This window comes from Sphaerodactylus townsendi, linkage group LG16 (genome assembly GCF_021028975.2).
Source record: "Sphaerodactylus townsendi isolate TG3544 linkage group LG16, MPM_Stown_v2.3, whole genome shotgun sequence".
In the NCBI taxonomy this organism is placed as follows: Eukaryota; Metazoa; Chordata; class Lepidosauria; order Squamata; family Sphaerodactylidae; genus Sphaerodactylus; species Sphaerodactylus townsendi.
The window spans coordinates 27778519-27789746 of record NC_059440.1 but is presented as its reverse complement, the minus strand read 5'-3'; the positions used below and the strand labels follow the sequence as shown (position 1 = coordinate 27789746).

At 45.9% G+C, this 11228-nt stretch overlaps 1 protein-coding gene across 1 annotated transcript in view; it reads left to right on the top strand.

Annotated features, from left to right (window-relative positions):
* Window positions 1-2869: 2869 nt before the first annotated feature.
* Window positions 2870-11228, top strand: part of SCNN1D (sodium channel epithelial 1 subunit delta) — a 47352-nt gene continuing 38993 nt past the window's right edge. Inside the window, exon 1 of the mRNA XM_048518638.1 lies at window positions 2870-2958. The gene's annotated coding sequence lies outside the window, so the exon portion shown is untranslated. The remainder of the gene's footprint in view (window positions 2959-11228) is intronic.

Genomic DNA, 11228 nt, shown 5'->3' with positions numbered 1-11228 from the left:
GCACTTTTGTGAAAACGACTAGCTTTTTAAAGCTTTGAAGGGGAAAACGCAATATCACTGAGACAATATACAGCATTTTCTGCTTTTTGTTCTTTTTTTTAAGGAAAGGCACTCGTTTTAATAAACAAAGTTGCATAGTGTCTCTGATTATGTACATGCTTTTCGTTTGTGAAAGCAATGGTCTTGCAATTTTTTTATTGTTTATTGTCAAAAAGCCATAGTCTTGGAGCATGTGCAAAATTCCATTTTGTGATAGGAACCTGCTTTAAAAGAGCACAGGGTCTCTTTGCACATGCCCTGTGCAAAGTAGGAGGGACACTACCTAGACTAGATGAACATTTTTCTCCACCCTGCTAGCAAGTTGAGATTCAAGTTGGTGGGCTCTGTGGGAAAGAAGTGTTCCATCACAGAATGCTGAAACTGGATTGTGCCACACCAATACACGTTACACAATTTTTATTTATTACTCACATTTTAATTTACTCATCCTTCCCCCCAAAAACTCAGACCACCATGCATGGCCTTCTGTCCTATTCCCTTGGAAATTGTCAGATACGCTTAGCTGAGCAATTTCTCAAAGCCCATCAAGTGAACATGTCTGCGCAGAGCACCAGTGGTAGAATATTCCACCTTTTAAAAACAGATAACAATCAATTTCTTATTTTAAAAATAAATAAAAGAATAGCTAGGTGGAAAGACAGACAGACAGGTCAGATGGATACGCTGTGACAAATTGCTTAAAATATTCCATGGTGTTCCTCCTCCCCATGCCAAATAATGGCCACTCACGCAGGTTTTACGGAACAAGATGCTGACTTGGCCTCACCCATTTCCACAACATCAGTTCCCCTAGCACACATGAGCTGTCTACCTCTCTGGGATCAGTGCCAAAAGTCTAAAGAGATCCTGAGGAAGTTGTTGCTCAATCTCCTCCAGCGTTGCTCTGCCCAGGAAAAGCAAAATTGCCCCTAAGGTCCTCGAGTTAACCTCTAGGGCAATTTCCCATTTCCTAATAAGAGAGATGCCTAGGCAGGCAATTGTGCCAAGCATCTGTGGTTGGCGATGGGGCCCTGCAGATGTGTCAGACTATGCTAATCTCTGATGCCAGCCCTGTATCCACCTCACTCGAGAAGTTGGGGACAAGGCATCATACAATGATCTCAGCAGGCAGACAGGTTCGTTCAGAAGAATACTGATAGGCACAGAGCAAAAGCTATGCCAGGTTTAAATAAACCAGTTCCATAAAGATTTATCAGTTTCAAAGTTTTATTATTCGAGGCTGCAGTGTCGGGAGATCCCCTGTGAGTTTCAGGGAGGAGACTCAGAGCTCTACTGTTCGCAAACTTGACTTATACCTTTTCCATTAGACCCTCCCAAGCAACTCTTCCAACATTATTCATTGGTTGGACTGTGAAGACATATAGAAGTCATGCTCTTAACCTTCGCCTCCTTCCATAGCCCACTTTTGCTTTCTATATTTGGGCATACTCTTTATGTCACCTTGCCCCATACCAGGATTTGGGTTGCTATATCAACCAAGCCTGTTTCCCCCGCTATCTCTTTTGGCTTTAATTTTGCATTCTTTTACCCTTCGCTACCAGTGAATTTACAGCTTCTTGCAAGAGCTAGTGTCTTGCTCAAATCTTACATTTCTCTAATACTTATAACAATACACATTGCCTTAATACACACATATATATTCCTATCAATACGGCTTCAACCTGCTTTCAAGTTGTTTAGAGTTTTATACATTTTTTTTTAAAAAACTCCAGCATTTAAGTTTATGTCCGGAACCAAAATAGAACAGACTGTAAACACTGTCATCTGTCCCAAAGTCCAACACTTTACAAGACAAAAACAAAAAGTGGGGTGTTGTGTGGTTTCCCAGCTGTATGGCCGTGTTCTAGCAGCATTCTCTCCTGACGTTTCACCTGCATCTGTGGCTGGCATCTTCAGAGGATCTTCAGAGGATGCCAGCCACAGATGCAGGCGAAACGTCAGGAGAGAATGCTGCTAGAACACGGCCATACAGCTGGGAAACCACACAGCACCGCAGTGATTCCGGCCGTGAAAGCCTTCGACAATACAAAAACAAAAAGCACGGTTTACCTACATTAAGTTAGATTGGGAGGCAAAGTTTGCTGGAGTTAATTCCACAGCATAACGTCTCTCCTGTCTATCTGCTTGTGGTTTCCAAAGTGCTTTGTTAGGTTTCTGTGAGATGAAAGGAACGTCCTACTAGGCAGAATGCTTTGGGGATGAAAAGCACTCTCCAAAACACAAACATATAATTAAAGGGTTTTATTATTTTTTGCTCAGCCGAGAGAGATCAGTCTGCAACTTCTCCCTGTAACTTCTCTCAGCAACTCCTACAATATAATGATACATGGGGATTTACAACACACACCGGGCAGCTGGCTTGGACTGTTCTTACTTGCTCACACACTTTTGCCTTTATGATCATCCCTGAGCCCTCTTCTGTTTTGCTTTCTTTGCACATAATAAAAACAATAGCTCTGATGCACCCAGTTAGTGAAGCAATTATCTGTCATCATGTTGTGTTTGGCAAATGACTGCATTTTCCATATAATCCCAACTCTTTCTCCACTCCCACCCTTGGTTTATAGATCCAAAACGGCTCTCCAGTTGCCAAGTCACCTATCCGGTATTTTAATCTAAACCTGAATGCTAGTATGTTATTAGGTAAATGCATCTCCCAAAATGCTTTCAACACCTCTTCCGTCTTGCTTCTCCCATATGCAAATAGATCCATAATTACACTGCCGGAGCGGCATCCATCCTCGTTTGGAAGAAAGTATCTAGTCCCTACAGTGGCTGGATCGGTGATGGATGTTTTCCCAACAAGGAAGGGAAGAAGCCAGGATTTTGCAACTAACAGCTTCAAGGATTTGTTTCAGGTGTGGAGGCCGGCCCTGAATCTCAGGAGGGAGAGCCAAAGTAAGTGAACATTTCTTGATGCTGAGGAATGCGAGCAGGGGCTGCTCAGATGCAATGGTTGAGGCAGGAATAGAATCCTAGCAGATTAAGGAAATCCTTGATAATTTATTATTTCACTGGAGACACCCTGGAGTTTATTATTTGACTGGGGACACCCTGGAGAGTTTCTGCCACCTGGATAATACTGAGCTAAAATAGACAAGTGTTCCAATTCATTGTTAGGTAGCTTTAGATATACAGGCTGCTGTACTGCATGTGGGTATCATAGACAGGTATGTGTTCCATTTTTTTTAAAGAGGATGTGTCTCAGAGGTAGAGTATGTGTTTTGCAGGACCCAGGATCACACGCTACTACAACAGCAAAATACTTCCTCTGCTTGAGACCCTGAAAGGCTGCTATCGATGAGAGCAGGCAGCACTGAACTAGATAAACAGGCTTCTTTCACAAGGGGGTTTCCTGAGTTTGGGTGCCCAAATGCAGTGGAGTTTGCGTTGTTGTTGTTGTTTTCTCTCTGTTGTCTCTTTTTGTGTCTTTCTGTGGGTTTCTCACTGTTTCTCCACGTTTTAACAACTATCTGTGATCCAGTTCGAGAAACCACAGAATGACAAAGAAAGTACAGAAAAGACGACAAACAGAAACTGACACTGTGAGGTAGCTTAGATGCGAGAAAACACTGCAGTAGAAACCCGAATTGCGGTGAAACATCTGTGTGAAAGAAAGCTGCTTCCTTTCGTTGCCCAGTTTCCTTCCTTTTGGGAGAACGGGAGGTGCATCTGGAAAAATCTTTGCTTTTATTATTTATTTCTTGTGGCGTTCTGAAGTAGGGTCCCCCATCTTCCGCACTACAAATCCTGCCCCCCAAGAAGCAGCAGAATTATGTGGTGCCTTGAGACAATAAATTAAGAAAACAAGTTTTGCCTCAAGCTCCCTGTGGGGTTTGAAATTTTCTGGAATTACAGCTCCAGACCACAGAGATCAACTCCCCTGAAGGAAAGAGCAGGTTCAGAGGGCAAACTTGATGGTATAGCGTAGATTCTAGATGAACTCCCTCCCCATACCCCCCCCCCCTCCATAGGTTCCACCCCATATCTCCAAGAAGTACTCAGGCCAGAGCTGGTAACCCAATCCAAGCAACAAAATAGTTCACAGCTGCACAGCCTTGCAAAGGTGATCTTTGTGCAGATCTATGCTTTGTAACAGTGAGAGAAAGTAGTCCGCCCTGATGATGGAGCAACAATCCCACGCCTGCTTAACATGTAGGATCGCCAACTTCAGGTTGCGACATTCCAGGAGATTTGGGGGTGGGACCTGGACTTTTGAGGAGGGGCGGGATCTCACTACTTTTAAAGCCATAGAGTCCAATTTCTCCAGGGGTGGGAGCCCTTTCCTCTTTAGGGGGAACTGATCTCTGTTGTCTGGAGATCATTTGAAATTGCTGGAGATCTTCTGGTCCTACCTGGAAGTTGGCAGCCTCACCTGCGTTGGGGAGCCTCACCTGCGTGATTCTCTCGCTGCTTAAATCTCTGGAGTGGGTGGAACTCACTGCAACCTACAGTTAGCACAAACCATAGTTTGCAAACCTGTTTCATGTTCGCTGATCCTGGTTTGCCCGCCAGTTGCATGTCATGGTTTGTCAGTCCAGACACGCTCAATCGCACAGGGTTGTCAAATCCCCAATATCGTGTTCGTGTTTCTTTATTTATAGTTATTTATAGAACTGCGTGGATCAGGGTTATTTCGTAGAAGAGCAGCAATTAGATCGGTTTTTGACTGAAACACAATGCTGTGCCTTCAGTGCAGGAATCTCTCTTCACAGATGCAACAGCTGAGACTCTTGAAGCAGGAGCAGCACTTTGAATAAAGGGAACTCCAGCAAACAAAAGGGCAGGAGCTCCCTTAGTCTCTGTGGGTCAGACCTGTCAAAACATAAGAGCAGAAATGGAGGGTGGAGCAACAGGTGCCGACTTGCAAATGCTGGCTTGAGGCTGGGAGAATGGGCCCACCTCTTGAGTTTGTTGTGGTTGAGGCAAGATGTTTGGTGATGGTGTTTCGTTTGGTCTTTTCGTCACCCAAATAACCACCCTGCCTTGCCAGTTTCCAAAAGCGGTGTCATATTAACCCAGCAACGGTACAGTCATAAAACATGATCCAATGCCGTAGCAGAATGGCAAGCAAATGATACAAAATGAAAACTAACAAATGAAGAAAACACAACTGAGAAGGGCAGAGAAAGGTTGTTAGTAGACTTGATTTCTCAAAGCATGTTGAACGGAAGATTTGACAAATCAGGAACACACTGGGTTTGGTCCAGCCAATTCCTTTGGTTCTATCTGGCCTAATGGTGTAGTGGTTAAGAGCAGGTGGATTCTAATCTGGAGAACCGGGTTTGGTTCCCCGCTCTGCCATTGAGCTGTGGAGGCTTATCTGGTGAACCAGATTGGCCTGTACAATCCAATACATGCCAGCTGGGTGACCTTGGGCTAGTCCCAGTTCTGTGGAACTCTCTCAACCCCACCTACCTCACAAAGTGTGTGGAGAGGAAGGGAAAGGAGCCTGTAAGCCACCCTGAGTCTCCTTACAGGAGAGAATGGTGGGATATAAATCACCCAGAAAGTTTCCATTGCAGAGCGGGGATTCGAACCTGAGTTTCCCGGATCCTAGTTCGACATCTTAATCACCACACCATTCCGGCTTTCTTCCTTAGCCATTCTATTAAACGAACGCTGACAAAAGAGCCTTCAAACATTCACATCTGAATTAAAGTTTCCTTGTGCTGCTCTGGGACGGATATGAAATCTGGCAGTAGGAATTCGGCCGCTCGTCCCTCCCCTGATCCAGTCATCCACCCCCATGGCTATAACATCTGTAAAATATGTAGGATAGAACACAGCTGGATGGCAAGGGAGGGGGAGAAGCCGCACACGTTTCATCTTCCCCCGTATTGGGAAATAAACAGCAGAAATCTAAGCAGACTTATGCTGTTCTAAGCTGGTTGATTAGGAAGAGTGAAACTGATTTGGATTAGGGTGGCTTTGGAGGTTGGCCTCTATGGCGTTAGACTTTGCTGAACTCCCAAGTTTGCAGATGATACCAAATTATGTAGGGTGGTGAGAACCACAAAGGATTGCGAAGAGCTCCAAGCGGACCTTGATAAATTAGGTGAGTGGGCTCAGAAATGGCAAATGCAGTTCAATGTAGCAAAATGTAAAGTGATGCACATGGGGGCAAAAAATCCAAACTTCACATACACGCTACAGGGGTCAGTGCTATCAGTCACAGACCAGGAAAGGGATTTAGGCGTCTTAGTTGATAGTTCCATGGGAATGTCAACTCAATGCATGGCAGCTGTAAAAAAGGCAAACTCTATGCTGGGGATCATTAGAAAAGGAATTGATAATAAAACTGCAAAGATTGTCATGCCCTTATATAAAGCAGTGGTGCGACCGCACTTGGAGTACTGTGTCCAGTTCTTGTCGCCGCATCTCAAAAAGGATATTGAGGAGATAGAAAAAGTGCAGAGAAGGGCAACAAGGATGATTGAGGGACTGGAGCACCTTCCCTATGAGGAGAGGCTGCAGCGTTTGGGACTCTTTAGTTTGGAGAGGAGGCGGCTGAGGGGGGATATGATTGAAGTCTACAAAATTATGCATGGGGTAGAAAATGTTGACAGAGAGAAATTTTTCTCTCTTTCTCACAATACTAGAACCAGGGGCCATTCATTGAAAATGCTGGGGGGAAGAATTAGGACTAATAAAAGGAAACACTTCTTCACGCAATGTGTGACTGGTGTTTGGAATATGCTGCCACAGGAAGTGGTGATGGCCACTAACCTGGATAGCTTTAAAAGGGGCTTGGACAGATTTATGGAGGAGAAGTCGATCTATGGCTCCCAATCTTGATCCTCCTTGATCTGAGATTGCAAATGCCTTAACAGACCAGGTGATCGGGAGCAACAGCCGCAGAAGGCCATTGCGTTCACATCCTGCATGTGAGCTCCCAAAGGCACCTGGTGGGCCACTGCGAGTAGCAGAGAGCTGGACTAGATGGACTCTGGTCTGATCCAGCTGGCTTGTTCTTATGTTCTTATGTCCCTTCCCGAACCCTGTTTTCCAAAGCTCCACCCCCAAATCTCCAGAAATTTCCCAAACCAGAGTTGGCAACCCTATTTCAGGATGCCCACAAACTAGGCGTGGAGATTATGCCCTCCCCTTATTTTGCCCCCCTGCATCTGGTTGTAGACTTGTCAACCTCAGGTAGGGAAATTCCTGGAGACGGTCTCACCAGGGTATGACTATATATGCAGTTGATCCTCAAAGAAGAAGAGTTGGTTGTTATACCCTGCTTTTCTCTAAGGAGTCTCAACGCAGCTAACAATTGCTTGGGGTGCTGTGTGCTTTCCGGGCTGTAGGGCCGTGTTCTAGTCGCATTTTCTCCTGATGTTTCGCCTGCATCTGCGGCTGGCATCTTTGCAAAACGTCAGGAGAGAATGCTGCTAGAACACGGCCATACAGCCTGGAAACCACACAGCACCCCAGTGATTCCGGCCATGAAAGCCTTCGACAATACATTTAACAATTGCCTCTTCCCTTCAGCAGGCATCATGTGGGAGAGGCAGGGAATCAAGCTCAGTTCTCTAGATTAAAATCTGCTGCTCTTTACCAGGAGTCTTTATTTTCGTGCCACTTTCTGTTTCATTGCACTGTAATTGCCGTGTGAAACATTCACATTTTGACACTATTCACACATCAGTAAACCAGCCCTATATTTATATTAAACATACATAAACAATATGGAAGGTGCATTTAAAAAATGCACCTTATCCACAGTACAAACCAATGTGCAAAACCAACAGTGTAAAGCAGAAAACCAAAGCAGCTGTCTAAATAATAAAAGATTTGAGACCCCCAAGAGCAGTGGCGTAGCGCCAGGGGGATATGTACCAGTGCAGGGGCGTGACGGGGGCACAGGGCAAACATGTGCCCCGGGCGCAATTCCCCCTTGCGACATCTTCCTGAGAGCCAGTGCCAGCCAGAGCATTCAAGACTGACATAGATAGACCCATTGTCTGATTCATGCATTCATGTGCCATATGAGACTATAGTAAAGGGCTGGTAATAAATGTAAATAGAATAGAATAGAATAGAATAGAATAGAATAGAATATTCTACTGTCAGGTGCCTCTATCCTGTGGAATAAGGCACGAGTTTTATGAATCCCTTAAAAATTCAGCAGAAGCTAAATGGGCATCAGTAAAGTTTCATGACTTCAGAGCTTTGAAATTCCCATGCCATGTGACAAATGGCTCTCCAGTTTTGCTGAGTAAGCTTTGGCAAGCCGCACGGAGTAAGCTTTGGCAAGCCTTCCACACCCTTGTTATCGATCGTGAATCAGCTAAAGCATGCAATGAATGGTTTGCCCGTTCCTAACCGTGTGTGGAAACAAGGATTCCAAGGGATCACAAAATAAAGTACACTCCCAGAGCCAAACGGGAAACCTTTCAAAAAATAAGCGACTCTCTATCATGTTTCACGCGATTTGGTGATTTTTCTACCTCTTGCGTTCGCTGGGAAGAAATTCAGGAAGAGATTTGCCACACGTTTCTGGTTGTTTTTCTCTTCTTTCTGCCTGAGATATTAGCTAATTGCTGAATGGCAACCTTCCCCAAGCAGCAGCGGGTGGGTAGGGATGCCAGCCTCCAGGTAAAGGTACCCTGGAACTACAGATCATCTCCAGACTGCAGAGTTTCCCTAGAGCAGTGGTGGCGAACCTATGGCACGGGTGCCAGAGGTGGCACTCAGAGCCCTCACTGTGGGCACGTGCAAACAGACATATCTTGGCTGGCCTGGGCCGCTGGGCTCGATTATTAGCATTAAACCTAAGACCTAGTTTTGGGGAAGCAGTATAGGTAACTCTGTTAAGCGCTGTTAAACCCCACTGATTTTCATGCGAAGTACTAAAGCGCGATCCTTTACCTGGGAGTAAGCTTGGTTGCTGGCAATGGGGCTTGCTTCTGAGTAAACCCTCCTAGGATCGTGATTCACCCGTTGGAAGAGTTGCACGGTTGCTTCAAAGCAAAGCCACCGACTACCACCAAGCTTACTCCCGAGTAACGCACTCCTTGGAGCCAACCATTTTTTTCTAAACTAAAACCTCAGTATTCAGGTTGAATTGCCGTGTTGACACTTCTTTTGGTATGATGGGCAAATAAGTGGGTTTTGGGTTGCAATTTGGGCACTCGGGTCTCGAAAAGGTTCTCCATCGCTGCCCTAGAGAAAATGGATGCTTTGGAGGTTGGACTCTTTGGCACTGAACTCTGCTGAGACCTCTGTCCTCCCAGGATCCATCCTCAAATCCACAGAGTCCCCCATCCTGGGTCTGGCAAACGTATCTCCCCCACTTCCCAAAATCCCCTGCCAGCGGCTAGGGGGACTTGCAGCCTTACCAGTCAGATGAGGCAATCTGTCACAACTGCTAGCATTTTGCTGATGGACAAGAAACAATTTAATATCCTTTTAACACCCCTGTTTTCCCAACAGGCACACTCTGTCTCTATAATCACAGTCTGCTGGAAGCTTATTTCTGCCTGTTGTGTGTCAGGCTGACAACTTTTCCACAAGCCCTTCCTGCTCTGCCTTTACCTGTGGCACACAGGACCACGTTGCCACCCGATTGATGCAAATCGTGCCACCCTTCTAAGCACAGTCATAGGTGCCTGTTGGACAGTTGGCGACCCAGGAGCCTGTGTGTGTAGGGCCCCTCCCGCACATGCAAAATAGCGCACTTTCAGTCCACTTTCACAATTGTTAGCATGTGGATTTTGTTCTTCCGCACAGCTACAAAGTGGATTGAAAGTGGATTGAAAGTGCATTATTCTGCACGTGCGGAAGGGGGCCAGGTCTTTCCTATGAAAAATCCAGTTGGCACTGGATTCTGAAGCGAGGTTGAATCAAGGCTATTCAGGTGAACGGATAGATCCATAAAGGGCTCTTGAGCAGCAGTGGCGTAGGAGGTTAAGAGCTCATGTATCTAATCTGGAGGAACCGGGTTTGATTCCCAGCTCTGCCGCCTGAGCTGTGGAGGCTTATCTGGGGAATTCAGATTAGCCTGTGCACTCCCACACACGCCAGCTGGGTGACCTTGGGCTAGTCACAGCTTCTCGGAGCTCTCTCAGCTCCACCTACCTCACAGGGTGTTTGTTGTGAGGGGGTAAGGGCAAGGAGATTGTAGGCCCCTTTGAGTCTCCTGCAGGAGAGAAAGGGGGGATATAAATCCAAACTCCTCCTCCTCCTCCTCCTCCTCCTCCTCCTCCTCTTCTTCTTCTTCTTCTTCTTCTTCTTCTTCTTCTTCTTCTTCTTCTTCTTCTTCTTCTTCTTCTTCTTCTTCTTCTTCTTCTTCTTCTTCTTCTTCTTCTAAGAGCGAGGTTCACCAACCTGTCTCTTAAGATACAGAAAAAGCCCTTTCACAGAGCCCTTTCACAGAGGTGATTCAGATGGCACCGCAGGGCAAATCTGACAGGGGATAGTAAGTGAAGGCATAATAACAGTTCTCTCGTACTCCTCAACGGTCCCGACATACCAGTGACAGCCCTGATTTCCTGATATCCGATCCGAGCAAATGATGGCCCCCATCGTGCCCTTGCGGGAAATGTGGAGTGTGCTACTGAGAAGTGTTATTAGCTTGCCAGTGCTGGGGTTAGAGCCGTAGCACAGCGAGCTCTGAACTCTGGAGATTTGCAGCGTAATTGTTCTCTTCGGTTTATCTGATCCCAGCAAATGATGGCCCCTATTGTGCCCGTGCGGGAAATGTGTTGAGGGTGCCACTGAGAAATGCAATTAGCTCGCCAGTACTGGGGGTAGGGCTGTAGCACGGCAAACTTGATCTAATTGTTCTTTTAGATTTATGTTGTCAATTGTAATTTCAGCCCACATGATTTTCATGTCCCCCTTTACGAGGGGATAATCTGGTTCCTATCTCTGGTGTCACACTGTCCCTAGTTTTGTCTTTCGATGTTAATTTTAAAAACTCGTTAGGGTTTTGCATTACGTTATTCTTTGAGGCTTAGTTGCCTCCGCGGGATTGATAGAAGTGAAACCTCTGGTGGGCTGGGTGGGCGTCGTCTTGTCTGCAGATCACCTGCATAAAAGAGTTTGTGCACGGACACCGAGCCTTCAAATGGTCATTTTGGTCCTTGCGGCTGAAAACGTCGATTGCTGGTTGTGAAAGTCAGGGGGTGACAACTCTAGTGTTGCCTTTACACTGTTGGAAGAGG